Source organism: Anolis carolinensis, chromosome 4 (assembly GCF_035594765.1).
Source record: "Anolis carolinensis isolate JA03-04 chromosome 4, rAnoCar3.1.pri, whole genome shotgun sequence".
Classification (NCBI taxonomy): domain Eukaryota; kingdom Metazoa; phylum Chordata; class Lepidosauria; order Squamata; family Dactyloidae; genus Anolis; species Anolis carolinensis.
In genome coordinates this window covers 125,561,646-125,578,824 of record NC_085844.1, presented here as the reverse complement: position 1 = coordinate 125,578,824, position 17,179 = coordinate 125,561,646, and the positions used below count along the sequence as shown (strand labels likewise).

The 17,179-nt window shown below is 40.7% G+C and overlaps 1 protein-coding gene across 5 annotated transcripts in view; it reads left to right on the top strand.

The window, feature by feature from the left end:
• The window catches only part of LOC100564981 (protein FAM163A), a 161,063-nt gene that overhangs the window by 136,431 nt on the left and 7,453 nt on the right, over nt 1-17,179 (top strand). For all 5 annotated transcript variants that reach the window (XM_062977748.1, XM_008108918.3, XM_008108917.3 and 2 more), the window contains one exon: nt 11,299-11,395. The gene's annotated coding sequence lies outside the window, so the exon portion shown is untranslated. The remainder of the gene's footprint in view (nt 1-11,298; nt 11,396-17,179) is intronic.

The following is a 17,179-nucleotide window of genomic DNA, read 5'->3' as shown; positions in this document are numbered from 1 at the left end:
GTGGAGCCCACAATATGCAATTGTGGAGAAGAGCAAATCACAGACCACTTACTACAATGCAGTCTGAGCCCTGCCACATGCACAATGGAGGACCTTCCTATAGCAACACCAAAGGCACTCCAAGTGGCCAGCTTCTGGTCAAAGGACATTTAGTATAATACCAAATGTGTGGGTGAAGCTTTACAGCCTGAGACATGAGCCTAAGAAAGCATTATCAAAATAATCTGTTTACGGAAGAAACTGGGCTTGCTCAGCCTTAAAGCTTAGCTCTAAACTGTGGACTCTGATGCCAAATGGGATTCTTTTAGCCCAGTATTGGGATCATGCAAAATTTGGCAATGGTAAAATATTTCTGAATGCTATCCATTTACCCAAATCTGTTAGCAACAATGTTCAGCGTTTACAAGAACGCACTGAATTCTGCAGAAAATGCTTCACCTATACTTCACAAAAAAGAAAAAGGATCCTGTTTAGCAAGCCTTGCAAATAATGATTTATTATCTTGGTTTTTATATTTATATATCTATATACCTGGGGTCACAAAAAATTCATCAAATGGAAAGGGGTCATGAGTAGAAAAAGTTTAAGAGGCTCTGCTTTAGAGCACTAGGTGGATAGGGCATTACACCTGGATCTCAAGCCAACACCTTCCTTCCATTGCTTGCCTTACCTTGAGTCCTTTTACTGGCAGAGTAAAAGGTAGCAGTAGCTAGAACCCTTGCTTAAAGAGTCTAGCATCTGATTTATGCTTTGCTATATACAATTAATCCCCAAAGGGAAGTAATTGTATATGTTCATCTGTACCAGTGTACATGGGTAGTATGAATGGAAACAGCATAGAAACAGAATACAAACATAGGAAAAAAGCTATTCAAGCATTTAAAAACATTTTAAAGCTTTTCTTGTTGTTACTGGAGACAAGTGCAGTTGGAATTGGGAAGCAGAGTACTTGAAAAGAGCTTTAAGTGACAGGGACAAGAGTGGGAAAAGTGCGGCTTCTGGGTGTCTTTGAAGATCACCCCTTAAAAAAACCTCTAATAGTGTGTAAACAACATAATAATACACTATAATAAACAACTGATTGTACAATACACTACAAAAACTCTAAATACTACAAACAACTACCCTAATTCCCCCCACTCCCCTCCACCAAATAAAAAACATAAAAATTGACTTCTCATCCTCTAGATCAGTGGTTCTCAACCTTCCTAATGTCGTGACCCCTTAATACAGTTCCTCATGTTGTGGTGACCCCTAATCATAAAAAAAAAATGCTACTTCATAACTGTAATTTTGCTACTGTTATGAATCGTAATGTAAATATCTGATATGCAGGATGTATTTTCATTCACTGGACCAAATTTGGCTCAAATACCCAATACGCCCAAATTTGAATACCTGGGGGGTTGCGGGGATTGATTTTGCCATTTGGGAGTTGTGGTTACTGGGATTTATTGTTCACCTACATTCAAAGAGCATTCTGAACTCCACCAACAATGGAATTGAACCAAACTTGGCACATAGAACTCCCATGACCAACAGAAAATACCGGGAGGGCTTGGTGGGCATTGACCTTGAGTTTTGGAGTTGTAGTTCACCTACATCCAGAGAGCACTGTGGACTTTGGATCTGGGCCAAACTTGGCACAAATACTCAATATTCCCAAATGTGAACACTGGTAGAGTTTGGGGAAAATAAGGGATTTGACATTTGGGAGTTGTAGTTGCTGGGATTTACAGTTCACCTAAAATCAAAGAGCCCCTTGAACACCACCAACATTAGAATTGGGCCAAAGGACAAGTGAAGAGATCTTCAGCCTTCTGAAGGGGTCGCCTAAGACCATCAGAAATATGTGTTTTCTGGTGGTCTTTAACAACCCCTTTGAAGCTCCCTCACAACCCCCCCCCCCCCCCAGGTTGAGAAATGCTGCTCTAAATCAAATACAGTATAAAGGATGTTAAATGTCTTCGTACTGCTTAAATAAAATTACATCTTCCGATTGAAAGTTTGATTAAAAAATAGTTCAATCTTCAAATCCCTTAAGCATGGACATCTCCTCTTTTAAGGTCACCAGCTTTTTTTTTCTTCACTATGTTGATCCCTTTTAAAGCAAATTTCCAAAGTAGGCAGGCTAGAAGTTTGCATAAGAACCAGGAGTGAGGATGGTGCAGCGGACAAGGGGGAAACATTAAGGGAACTCACTTGAAATCCTTTCGCAACTTATAAGAATATCACTTGTAATGATCCAGGAAAAAATGAAACAATTTTTGTTCAGTTAAGACTTGTTTACAGGAGTATGATACATACTGAAATGTGTCGAAACTGTTCAAACTTGACCTCTGTTTTAAGAAACAGGCTCTGATTCTATGTATCTCCTAGGCCTTGTTTGGTACTGACAACTGACACCTATTTTTGCACAAATATTAGTTTTACTCTTACGAAATAAAATAAATGGAGTGCAGATCCTTTCTATACTAGTCCTTTAGTGTGTGCTGTCCCATATTCCCTTGCAGCAAGTGGCAGAACAGCACCCATTAACAACTACCGTATTTCCTCACAGAATAGTTGCCACAGTGTAATAGTTGCACCTCCCATTTTTGGGATGGGAAATTAGTATTTTAGTATTCCTTGCATAATAGTTGCACCCTTCATTCAGTCACCTGGGCATTTGGCAGGGTGCACCTTGCTCGTATGCCTGTCCTCTTGGAGCTAGTGAGCTTTGCACAGCTGCCAGCCAAGTGAAGCCTTGTAGCTGGATTTTTTTTCACTGCATAATAGTTGCACCCTCCTTTTTTGGCCAAAAAAAGAGATAAAAAGTGCAACTGCTACACTATGAAATGCAGTAATTCTACTTAGACTACCTAAAGGATTATGTTCCCCATGGGTCTCTCAGAAGCAGTGTACGTACCTGTGTGCACAAGACCTATGAAAGATGGTTCTCAGGGATTATATAGTGCAGAAGCAAGCAAAAGAAATTGAAGCGTGCTGGCACCTTAGTAATTATGCTTAATACACAAGCATGTTACTAACAGGAAAATGTACTCTGCCATTCTATTCCCAGCTGCACATCTTCTTCCAGCCTTAAATTGACACGTTAAAGTGGAGTACCTACTACAAATTATTTTCTCCTATACTAATGGTCATGTTAATGATACCAGCCATCTGCCTGTTAGCAGAGGATGTGGTCACTACCAGCTCATACCTATTTGGGAAGGCAAAATATTTTTGGCTGCTTCTACACATACTGGAAAAATCCGGTGTAAAGGTTACATTCGCTCACACTATTTTGGCCATGTACATGGTCTTTATAAAATGTTTAGAGGTGCTGTGTTCCTTATCAAATGCATTATAGACTGTTTGTAAGACAGAATTGTGCTTATCTATGTATCATATAGGGCAGGAGAGAAGGAGGCTCCTTCTACATTGCGATATAAAATCCAGATTATCTGCTTTGAACTGTATTATGTGGCAGTGCAGACTCAGGCTGGATCTATACTGCCATATAATCCAGATTTTCAAAACAAATAATCCATATTATCTGCTTTGAACTGGATTATATAAATATACAATGCCATTTAATCCATTTCAAAGTTGATAATCTGGATTTTATATGGTAGTGTAGATCTAGCTTTGATAATCTGGATTATATGGCTATGTAGAAGGGGACACAGACAGGGATTAAGAAAGCTGTAACCTTCCAGATCTTAGGCTGCCTTTCCTCCTTGCTAAAGTTGCACAGGGGTTGCTGGAGACTTTCTTCTCATGCAAGACCCCTTTGAAAACTGCATAGTTTTTTGTAACATCTGGCAACAGGGAGAAAAAATTATTTGTTCCTGCAAAACAGAAGAAATAATCAAATTAATTTTCTCTTTGTTATAATACAGCCTATCCTGTTCTTTTTTTACCGTTTGTTTCAGGGCACTGATGGTGCCATCCAACACAGGGGTATGGGAATAGGTTTGTTTGTTTTTTTATCATATCAGAAGCGAATTGATTCTGCAAATTGATTCTGATGTGAGAATCGGCCATCTACAAAGACGTTGCCCAGGGGACGTTGCCCATCCTGCTGGGAGGCTTCTCTCATGTCCCTGCATGGGAAGTTAGGGCTGACAGACAGGAGTTCACTTGCGGATTCGAACCACCAACCTTCAAGTCAGCAGTTGTATAAGCCGAGTATAAGCCGAGGAGGTTTTTTTCAGTCCTAAAAAAGGGCTGAAAAACTAGGCTTATACTCGAGTATATACAGCAAAATCAAAGTTGTACTTTTGATTTTTCTCAGATTCAGGTTCTGCATCCTGTTGCAGATTTCAACTCATAGCCTGTGGAACTTAACCCATACAGGCCCTATAATTCTATAGCTATTTCTTCATCCATACTCATAATATCTTAAACTGTTAACAACAAATCCCACGATGGTGGGATTCATCTATTCAGTAATGAGCCATTGGACGAGTGCTCCAGCCCCCACAACTTTCCTTATCATGGTATCACTCCCTAGAGAGGCCTGCCATTCAGAAAGGGGAGGCTTTTGAGGGAGAAGACTTTTTATTTTAGCAAGACAGAAGAGAGAGCCACAAAGATGCTTTATCTGAAAAATAAGCAGAAATGAAAAGGGGAAGGATTTTGCTGCCTGAGAGGAGCTTCTTCTGCAGCCAACGCATGCAGGTCACCTCCTCATTGGGAAGGGAGGATAAGAATAGAACTGTCTTGTGATACCTGGGCTCTGGTTTCTTGAAGGAAGTCGCCTCTAGAACATCGGGAGCTAATTTTGGGATTTAAACTTCGCAACAGAGATGCGGACTTGGGCTGCCATGGCAACTAAGGGGGGGCTCCTAACTGCTCCTTTTTCTATCAATTTCAGTCTTACCAATTGAGCCAGGAGGGCAGGCAAGATGAAAGGACAGTTTTTGAGCTTGCAGGATACCCCTGATACTGAGAAAGAGGGAAAAGGATATAGATTAATCCAGAGACAGATGTCCGTGCAGGAATCCCACCGTATTGTTCTCACAGGTGAGAAGGGGAAATAGATGAGGAGAGACGATTCTCAAGAAAATAATAAGTGTGGATATGCTACAATGCAGTGACCAATAATCCTGGTATTTCCCCAGAGGCTGCCTGGATATTTTATGTTTACAAATGATACCGCATAATTATCATTCTTAGGTAGGTTTTCCCCTGACATTGTCTAGTTGTGTCCAACTCATGCCCAGCTCTTTAAGACGCTCCTCATAGAGCTTGTTCTCCAGACCCTTGTTCATTTTAGACACTCTCCTCTGGACACATTCCAGCTTGTCAAACTCTCCCTTCAATTGCGGTGCCCAGAATTGGACACAGTATTCCAGGTATGGTCTGACCAAGGCAGGATAGAAGGGTAGCATGACTTCCCTGGATCTACCCTGTTTCCCCTAAAATAAGACATCCCCAGAAAATAAGACCTAGTAGAGCTTTTGCTGAATTGCTAAATATAAGGCCTCCCCTGAAAGTAAGACCTAACAAAGTTTTGTTTGTAAGCCTGCCCGCCGAACTGAACACCAGAGCATGCAGGATCGGTAAATGTACGTACCATAGAGTGTTGTGCATGGAAATATTGGTAGTAACAAGAAGTTCTTGATAGGATTCAGTTTGTGTGGTTATGCTGGTCTGTGATGACAACTACTGTACAGTAAAATGTTCAATTTTTTGTTCAACAATAAATGTGAATTCTTCTTCATGGAAAAATAAGACATCCCCTGAAAATAAGACCTAGCACATCTTTGGGAGCAAAAATTAATATAAGACACTGTCTTATTTTCAGGGAAGCACGGTAGACACTATACTCCTATTGAGGCAGGCCAAACTCCAATTGGTTTTTTTTAGCAGCCGCATCACATTGTTGGCTCATGTTTAACTTGTTGTCCACAAGGACTCCAAGATCTTTTTCACACGTATTGCTGTCAAGCCAGGCATCCCCCATTCTGTATCTTTGCATTCTATTTTTTCTGCCTAAGTGGAGTATCTTGCATTTGTCCCTGTTGGACTTCATTTTGTTAGTTTCAGCCCATCTCTCTAGTCTGTCAAGATAGTTTCTATTCCTGTCTTCTGGAGTGTTAGCTATCCCTCCCAGTTTGGTGTCATCTGCAAACTTGATGATCATGCCTTCTAACCCTTCGTCTAAGTCATTAATAAAGATGTTGAACAGAACCAGGCCCGGATGGAATCCTGCGGCACTCCACTCTTTACTTCTTTCCTAAATGAAGACAACGCATTGGTGAGCACCTTTTGGGTTCGTTCGCTTAGCCAATTACAGATCCATCTAACTGTAGTTTTGTCTAGCCCACATTTGACTAGTTTTTTTGCCAGAAGGTCATTGGAGACCTTGTCGAAGGCCTTACTGAAATCCAGTTACACTACATCCATGGCATTCCCCACATCTACCCAGCTTGTAACTCTATCAAAAAAGGAGATCAGATTAGTCTGGCATGATTTGTTTTTGGTAAATCCGTGTGGACTATTAGCAATGACTGAATTTGTTTCTAAGTGTTTACAGACCACTCCCTTAACAATCTTTTCCAGAATCTTCCCTGGTATTGATGTGAGGCTGACAGGACAGTAATTGTTTGGGTTGTTCTTTTTCCCCTTCTTGAAGATAGGGACCACATTCGCCCTCCTCCAATCTACTGGGACTTCTCCCGTTCTCCAAGAACTCTTAAAGATGATTGTCAGTGGTTCTGAAATAACTTCCGCTAGTTCCTTCAATACTCTTGGATGTAGTTGATCTCGCCTTGGGGACGTGAATTTATTTTGAGTGGCCAGGTATTCTTGGACTACTTGTTTCCCTATTTGGGGTTGGATTTCCCCTAATCCTTCATCCACTCCATGTTGCTTCGGTTGAGGCTGCCTTTCTTTTTGTGAGAAGACTGAGGCAAAGAAGGCATTAAGTAGTTCTTCCTTTTCCCTATCCCCTGTCACCATCACCCCATCTTTTCCTTGCAGAGCCCCTATCGCCTCCTTGTTCTTCCTTTTTCTACCGACGTAAGCAACCCCCCCCCCTTTTGTTGTTTTTAATGTCTCTGGAAAGCCTGAGCTCGTTTTGCGCTTTAGCCTTACAAACCTTTTCCCTACAGGATTTGGCTATTCGTTTGAATTCTTCTTTGGTGATTTCTCCCCTTTTCCACTTCTTTTGAGTCTTAGCCCGGTTAGAAATTCTTTGAATATCAATTCTGGCTTTTTGCACTTGCCTTATTTTTTTTCTTTGTTGGCACTGCTTGCATTTGCGCCTTGAGTATTTCACTTAAAAAAATCTCCCATCCATCCTTAACTCCCTTGTCTTTTAATATTGGCATCCATGGAATGCCACTTAGTATTTCCTTCATTTTTTTGGAAGTCACCTCTCTTAAAGTCCAGAATGCGTGTTTAACTTGTCTTAGTTTCAGCCTTCCTTTGTATAGCAAACTGCAAGAGCACATGATCGCTTGCCCCTAAGGATCCGACCACTTTGACTGCATTGATCAGGTCCTCCGCATTTGTTAGGATGAGATCAAGAGCAGCCGATCCCCTTGTTGCCTCTTCTACCTTCTGGACCATAACATTGTCTGCAAGGCAAGCGAGGAATTTGTTGGACTTTGTACTCTTGGCCAAGTTTGTTTTCTAGCAGATATCAGGATAGTTGAACTCGCCCATGACTACTATATCTCTTCTTTGTGCCTGTTTGGTCAACTGCTGACAAGAGACTTCGTTGAGTTCTTTATCCTGGCTCGGAGATCTGTAGTAGACACCCACAATGAGATCTTTTTGAATAATAATAATAATAATAATAATAATAATAATAATAATAATAATAGGATCAGTACAAGAAAACTGCACTACAAACCAGAGTTGACAGCTGGCACAACAAAGCATTACATGGGCAGTTCTTGACAAAATTGAAGGAAAAGTTGATAAGGAGAAGACCTGGATATGGTTCACTAATGGAACACTGAAGGAGGAGACAGAAGGCCTGATTCTTGCAGCCCAGGAGCAAACAATCAAAACAAATGCAATTAAGGCCAGGATCGAAAAATCACCTGATGACCAAAATGCAGACTGTACAAGGAAGCTGATGAAACCATAGATCACATCCTCAGCTGCTGCAAGAAAATCACACAGACAGACTACAAACAGAGGCACAACTATGTGGCCCAAATGATTCATTGGAACTGACGTCACAAGTACCACCTGACAGTAGTAAAGAACTGGTGGGATCACAAACCTGCAAAGGTAGTAGAAAATGAGCATCCAAAAATACTCTGGGACGTTTGAATCCAAACTGACAAATTTTGGAACACAATACACCAGACCTTACAGTTGTGGAAAAGAAAAAAGTTTGGATTATTGATGTTGCCATACCAGGTAACAGCTGAATTGACGAAAAAGAAGAGGAAAAACTCAGCCGTTATCAGGACCTCAAAATCGAACTGTAAAGGCTCTGGCATAAACCAGTACAGGTGGTCCTGGTGGTAATCGGCACACTGGGTGCCGTGCCAAAAGATCTTAGCCAGCATTTGGAAACAATAAACATTGACAAAATCACGATCTGTCAACTGCAAAAGGCCACCTTACTTAGATTTGCATGCATCATTCGATATACATCACACAGTCCTAAACGCTTGGGAAGTGTTCGACTTGTGATTTTGTGATACAAAATCCAGCATATACATCTCGTTTGCTGTGTCTTGCTACGTATTTGAATGTGGATAATAATAGGTGGTCCTTACCCTTGGTAACTGAACATTTTGAGGGAGCTTAGCACCCCTACAGCTTAATCTCCCTGACCCTTCTGTTTTGGGATTGAAAACGGCTGTTTTTGGACATTCACAATTTGAGCTTTGTTCTGTGCAAAAAACGAAACAAAAATGCACACACTACCATAGGTGAAGATCTTTGCTCACCATGGCTTTCTTACATCCGAGAAACCTAGTTGTCTACAATTGTTTGAACATTTTCAAATATTGTTTACATTCTCACTTTTGTTGCCCAGCTGGACATTTGGTAGATTCTAGCAAGCTAATTCCTATGTTTGTGTTACGTTCATGTTCATTTGGGGGGGGGGGGGTCACCTCTGCAGGTGGTCTTTTCTAATGGCAAATCCAAAGTACATCCAATTGATTCCACTTTAGTGCGTGCTACCTGGTTCCTAAGAGAAAATGAGGGGCCAATTTGTGATTTCTCTCATCTTGGCTGCCACGTAGCTCAATCCATTTCGCCAGTTTATAAATATATTGTGAGGGAGACTTTAATTGTATCTGATTGGAAGGAAATCAGGCAATGCTTGCAACTCCATCAATTCAGGAGCATGTCATTTAGGGAGCTGTGACTCAACAAGCACAAAGTCTTGTTAATTAAATGTGATTGCATCAGCAAGGAGGGCCAACTTTTTCAGTACGAGGGAATAAATGAATCTGACTTGGACTGTGTGGGACTGTGCCAGTCAACCAAGAAATGTAAGCAGTTTCCTTTGCATCCTACACACCCCTGTTAACATCAATCCATTCCAGTGCCATTGCAATGAATGCCAAACAAATCCCCAAAGTAACTGAAATTTGTATCAAGATTTAAGACCCATTTCCTTGACCTCGAAATGACTTGGAAAGAAATACACTAGGAAGTGGATTGTTTCAACAAAATGGATTGAAAACTGTAAATCCATGTTTTTCCAACAAAGATACACAAAGTTCTTACTGAGAGAGTCAGAATCAAAGCTTAGAAAAATTCCTTTTTTGGACTACAATTTGCAATGTTTTGCAACCTGTACGGCCGCTGGCCATGTTCTTTGGAAAATGTCATCCGAAATAGTAACTTTCCTTTTGAAGCAGGGAAAGGAAGAAACACTTTAAGGAACTGCAAAAAGACCATAGAGGTGGAGAGATTGCTCATTACCTATGATGTCACAGGTTGAATGGGACGGAGTAGCCTTGTGGCTTCAAAGCCTGGGGATTTTTCACCTAGGGGAAATCTTGGTTGGCCAGGTTTAAAAGCACTGGATAGCCTTGCTGCTTGCAAGCCTGGCCACTTTCTACTTTGTGGAATCCTTGGTTGGCCAGTTTGAATAGCAATTAATAGTCTCGGTGTGGCAGGTATGAATGTTGCAATTAGGCACCTTGATTAGCATTTAATGGCCTTGCAGCTGCAAAGCCTGGCTGCTTCCTGCCTGGGGGAATCCTCTGTTGGGAAGTGTTAGCTGGCCCTGATTGTTTCCTTTCTGGAATTCCCAATTTCCCTGCTTTCAGAGTGTTGCTCTTTATTTACTGTCCTGGTTTTAGAGATTATATTGTTCTGTATTATTATACCACAGTAATTATTTCATATTATATTTATAATTTTATATTATCTGTTTAGAAGTGGATTATATGAGGCCCTTCTACACAGCTGTATAAAATCCACACTGAACTGGATTATATGGCTGTGTGGACTCAAGATAATCCAGTTCAAAGCAGATAATATAAGATTATAAATGGGTAATATAGCTGTGTGGAAGGACCTTGAGTCTACACTGCCATATAATCTAGTTGAAATCAGATAATTTGTATTTTATAGACAGTGTGGATCAGGCCTAAGTGCACTCTACCTGTGCCCTGGGTGCCATTTTGGCTGAGGGAGTTGCTAGGATATGAAGGGCGTGGGGCCTAAAGGCAGCAGAGCCTACCTTTCTAACTGGCAGTTAGGGGGAGAAAGGCTCTTCCTCATCCTCTGTAATTTGGACTATTTTTCTAGGTGTTTTTGATTGAAAGACATATTTTGGATGACTGTCTTTTGTGGCCAAATTTGGTGTGATTTGGTTCAGTGGTTTTGTTGTTTACTCCATAGTACATTTATATATATATAGATTTTAATTATTTTATTTTATTATTTTATATCAGTGTTTTAAACGCTTTTAACCGATTTGTATGTTTAATTCTATTCTAATATTTATATGCTATAGATTTTAAATTGCATTGTTTTAATGTATTGAGCCATTCTGCACCTCAATCAAAGTGATAAAAGTGGGATATAAATGTTATCATCATAATGATAATGATAATAGAACAGGAAACATGCCAGGCAAAAGTACCTGGTGCATGCTTTATAATGCTGTGCATAAGCACTGAAGAAAAGACAAAGTCCCAGTTATCCTTAAAATTCTGGCTTCACAAACATAGCATGCTGGAAATCATTCACAAAGCCATAAAACAAAGTTGAGCTGGGAAAGAACAAGCTATTTGGCAACCTTTGTTTCTGGATCCTATGGTATAATACTCATTAAGCTTTCAACTGTCTTTTTTTTTCTCCCCTTCTTCTCCTTAGGAACAGATTGACCTCTCTGTGACCATGTGGAGCTTTCATCACTGGTCCTTATCTCTCAGGCCCATGTGACAGAAGTGCCATTTCAGATAGTTTCAGAGTAAGTGCTTAGCTCACCTGCTGATTTTTAATTAATCCAGGGAAGAAAAACTGTCGGTCACATCGTCATTATTGGCAATCCCACATGTCTGAGTATGATTGCCTTCGAAGTGTAGGGTCTTGGTGGTGGGTCCATAGGTAACTGGTGAAGTTACCTTTGCAGTGAAGACATTGATTTCCAGATAGAAGGTGGTCCTGGTCAAGGTTGGCTTGACGTGCCTAACTTTTGACACGTTTCTCCCTTTCGTCCTCCATTCATACCTCTTCGAATTCCACGGTGCTATTGGTACAATACATCTTCATATGGCATCCACCACAATACAGCAGTTGGGAACAAAAACACAGGTTTGTTTCCTGTGATGAGGCAGGCTGTGCCCCAAAGATTCATCAATGAATGTAGTTGGTGAAACATGGGAAGACTGAGGACAGGAGTGGACTGGTGGAGGCTTATAAACACTTGTTCTGCGCTGCCTTTTTTGTTTCCCATTGGAAGCTAGGAGCTCAAATGAATATCAGCAGCAGCCTAGATAAAGAAGAGCCCACAGTGAGAAACTACAATCAGAGAGCCATTTTTGACCTGTTATTGTTTCCTATGAGATGTATCACAACTCATAGATTCAGCAGAAGACTGGCAGATAGAATATTTGATGTCTGTGAAAAATCAGAGTTTTAAAAAGTTACTTTAATAGATTCCCAGGCAACATTAGTTTCTGAAATCTGTAGACCAGTGGTTCTCAACCTGGGGTCCCCAGATGTTTTTGGCCTACAACTCCCAGAAATCCCATCCAGTTTACCAGCTGTTAGGATTTCTGGGAGTTGAAGGTCAAAAACATCTGGGAAGCCCAGGTTGAGAACTACTGTAGACCAAAGAAACAAGATGTTCTAAACTCTAGTAAATCTGAACATAGCTTTGCATCTTCCTAGTAACTATTGTGAATTTTGTTGAATCTTAAAACTAAACACCCCAAAAGGCACCACATCACATCTGATCTTGGAAGCTAAATAAGGTCAATCCTGGTTAGTACCTGGATAGGAGACTACCACTGTAGGAACTGGCAAAACTGCCTCTGAGTATTACTTGCCTAGATAACCCTATGAAATTAATGGGGTTGCCATAAGTTGTTAGGTGACTTGAAGGCACGCACACATAATTACTTTGAGCAGCTTTGGAAATTTTAAGTGAAGTAAAGATTCTTCATAAACATAAATATGTACATACATACATACATAATATGTCCTGACCATACTGGTGTTTTATGCAAAGATTTCCAGATTGCTGAAGTGGTAATACTGATAGGAAGCCTACATTCCATGAAAGCCCATTATCAGAACAAGATTGCTTTCTTCTGTTGTTCTACAGATGAGAACATAAACCAGTAGATTCAAAGTACAAAAGAGAGAAGAAAATTCCACTTAAACCATAAAAATGACCTCCTAATAATAGCAGTTATTCAGCAGTGGAGGGCCTGTTTTGAAGGATGATGGTGTCCCACTCTTACATGAGTTCAGAAACTGAGGCATGAAATCTGCAGTAATCAACAGCCCCAGGTCAAGAAGCCATAAATCAGAACAATGTCCAAGTAGAAAAGTCAGTGAGCAGTCCAAGGGTCATAATTCTAAGATGTACAACAGCAGGGTCAGGGAGTCACAAGCAAAATTGATGTTGCTTTCAGTACCAGCCAGGAAAACACCAGCCATCTTTTATGAAACTTTTGCTCAGCCTATGTTCCCATGTCCGATAGTATTTAGAGAGCAAGTCTCACAGCTGTGGGCACATAGCCTTTTTCTGCATCTAAGGACTGCATCCAACACAGCACTCATGAGGACTTGGAGGTCTCTCCTTCAGCTCTCCTTTTTGCTGTATTGGAGGAGGATTGTTCAGGAGCAGTGAAGGAGGATTCACTGCTGTAAGCCTTTTTCATCTTCTAAGGAAGATGAATTCTCCAGGGGTGAGATACACATTGGAACTCTCTTTGTTGTATTGGAGGTTAACCAACACATGTCTATTCTTTGGTTGGACAGAAGTTCTTTGGTTGGACTAGATCAGGGGTCCCCAAACTAAGGCCCGGGGGCCACATGCGGCCCTCCAAGGTCATTTACCTGGCCCCCGCCCTCAGTTTTATAATATAATATATTGTATATACATATAATATTGATAATAATATTATAATGTAATACAATATAACACTAATAATAATTCCATATTATAGTATTAATTATATATTATATATTACTAATAATATTACTAATAATATTACAGTATAGTGGTATAGGTCAATATAGTAATATATAATGCTAATAGTGTGGTATGCTAATAATATAACATATTGTATGTACATATAATTTGTAAGCCACTCTGAGTCCCCTTTGGGGTGAGAAGGGTGTGATACAAATGTAGTAAATAAATATAGTAAATAAATAAATAATAAATAAATAAATTTTAAACTTAGGCTCGCCCAAAGTCTGAAATGACTTGAAGGCACACAACAACAACAACAATCCTAATTAACTTGACTATCTCATTGGCCAGAAGCAGGCCCACACTTCCCATTGAAATCCTGATAAATGTATGTTGGTTAAAATTGTTTTTATTTTTAAATATTGTATTGCTCTTTCATTGTTCTTTCATTGTTCTTGTTGTTGTTGTTGTTTTTGTAGTACAAATAAGACATGTGTAGTATACATCGGATTTGTTTGTATTTTTTTTCTAATGATAATTTGGCCCCTCAACAGTTTGAAGGATTGTGGACTGGCCCTCTGCTTAAAAAGTTTGGGGACCCCTGGACTAGATAGTGCTTAAGATTCTGTCCAACTATGCTTCCACTATTCTGTAGTTTTGGAAACATTCTTTCAAATGAAGGTAGATTGCAGCGGGGGGGGGGGGGGGGGGAGTCTGTGGAACAAAATGAAATTCTGTTCCAGAATGCCACTTGATCTTGCCTACATGAATAGATGTCCTGGAAAATAATAATAATAATAATAATAATAATAATAATAATAATAATAATAATAATAATAATAGACATTGACAAAACAATAGACATTGACAAAATTACAATCTGCCAACTGCAAAAGGCCACCCTACTGGGATCTGCGCGCATCATCTGAAAATACATCACACAGTCCTAGACACTTGGGAAGTGTTCGACTTGTGATTTTGTGATACGAAATCTAGCATATTTATCTTGTTTGCTGTGACATAATAAAATAATAATAATAATCTTTATAGATATCCTGCCACCATCTCCCAGAGGGACTTGGGGTGGCTCACAAAACACAAGGTGTGACACAAAATACAACAAATGCAAAACAAAACATAGGCAATAAACAGTCAACACAACATCATAAATTCACTGTACTCCTTGGTAAAAACAATAAAATGCAGCATTTGCTGTAGATAAAACAGCAGTATTCGACCTCAGAATTGTAAAGTGCTAAAAAAGAGTCTTAACGGTCCTCATATGTATTATAAGAGAGTCTAAACATGATTGAAGGCTTGTCAGAAAAGCCAGGTCTTTAATTGTATGCAGAAGGTTTGGAGGGTAGGATCTGATCTCCCTCAGGAGAGCATTTCAGAGCCGGGGGGGGGGGGGGGGCTACCAACAAGAAGGCCCTCTCTCTCTCGTCCCCAACAACCACACTTGAGACAGAGGTAGATCTTTGAACCTGGTAGATCTTCGAACCTGTGCCGGTTCATAGAGATGTGCTCTCAAATATAGGTTGGACCCGAAGCGTAAAAGGCTTTATAGGTGATAACCTCCACTTTGAATTGGATCCGGAAACTCATCGGCAACCAAGTGGAGCTGCTTTAATAGAGTCAGGGTGTGCTCCCTATAACCAGCCCCAGTTAGTTATCTGGCCACTGACCATTGCACAAACTGCAGTTTCTGAGCCGTCTTAAAAGACAGTCCCACATAGAGTGCATTGCAGTAATCCATTCTAGATGTAACTAAGGTGTGGACCACCGTGGCCAAGTCAGGCTTTTCAAGGTACGGTCGCAGCTGGAACACAAGTTTTAATTGTGCGAAGGCCCTCCCAGCTACCGCTGACACCTGGACATCAAGCATCAGCGCTGAGTCTAGGAGGACTGTCAGACTGCGGACCTATGGTTTCAGGGGGACTGTGACCCTGTTGAACACAGGTTGCTACCCTATACCCGATCGGCCCCACGACTGACCAGGAGGACCCCTGTCTTGTCTGAATTAAGTTTTAGCTTGTTGGCCCTCATGCAGTCAATCACAACTGTCAGACACTGGTTTAGGATCCGGGGAGCTTCCTTGGAGTGTGGTGAAAAAGAGTAGTAGAGTTGAGTGTCATCTGCGTAGAAATGACACGAAAAGTTTTTGGAAATGCCGGGTAGTTGCTGAGTCTCATAAAAAGCAGCAAGTTTCTATTCATTTATTACTCCTTCATTTTTACTACTACAAAAGCAATTGGATGATATGGTGATTTTTCGACAAAAGTGCTGTGATGAAAGTGCTGAGCTCTATTTGAACTTGTTACCTCTTCCCAGTGTAGTGGTAGCAGTAGTGCTGCCACCAGTAGTGCTGCCACCAAGTCCCTTCCTATAGATTTAATCTCCCCTATCTTCTCTGTGTTCCCGAGGATGTAAGGGTTCAACACTTTCCCCGATTCCTTATGTTTATTGGAAAAACAAAATATTTACAGAGTTCTTGGTAGACCTTGTCATGGACATGTTGCCAGAGCTCCCTCCCACGCTTCTCCTTCAAGTAACACAGCTAGCTTTCTCAAAGTGGGAACTCTTTCACAAAAATGTGTCCAATAAACAGAACTGGCTTAAAGCCCACAGTTTTCTCTCAATTCTTCCTTCTGGTTGCAAGTGTAAGAACCAAGCTTAATAGGCCCAAGTTATTCTCCAATTCCATGGTTAGACTCTTCCTGGTTTACTTCAATCTTTTCCTACAATTCCTTCCCTGCCCTCCTTGAAGCCATTTACTGCCTGCCTCCACCACCTTCTTCCCTCCACTCACCCAGGTAATAATTGGCATGTCAGGGCCAATTGGTTGTCTCCACCTTCTCACATTTTCATAGAATCATAGGGTTGCAAGTTTTTATTCCTCCCATCTCCTTCCCATAATGTTTGGGCCTCAATATTCTAAGGACCTTATCAAATTGAGGACAAAATTGCAGGGAAAAGTGGTGAGATTCACCATGCACCATGGCAAAGCTGGTGGGCAACATGGGGAACCCAGTGCCCCGCATCACTCCTTACCTTATCCCATGGGAGGAAACATTGCCGTCTGGCTTCCCCACTATTCTTCTCTATGAGAACACGGGAAACCTCCTGTGTTCTTGCTATTCCCTCTAGTAGTAGTAGTAGTAGTAGTAGTAGTAATAATAATAATAATAATAATAATAATAATAATAATAATAATAATAAAATCAGAAACTCCTCAAAGCACAGCAGACAAAAAACCAGTACAAGAAAACCACACTACAAACTAGAGCTGACAGCTGGCACAACAAAACATTGCATGGAAAGTTCCTTGACAAAATTGAAGGAAAAGCTGATAAGGAGAAGACCTGGCTATGGCTCACGAATGGGACCCTGAAGAAGGAGACAGAAGGCCTGATCCTTGCAGCCCAGGAGCAAGCCATTAGGACAAAGGCAATTCAGGCCAAGATCGAAAAATCAGCTGATGACCCAAAATGCAGACTGTGCAAGGAAACCGATGAAACCATTGATCATCTCCTCAGCTGATGTAAGAAAATTGCACAGACAGACTACAAACAGAGGCACAACTATGTGGCCCAAATGATCCAT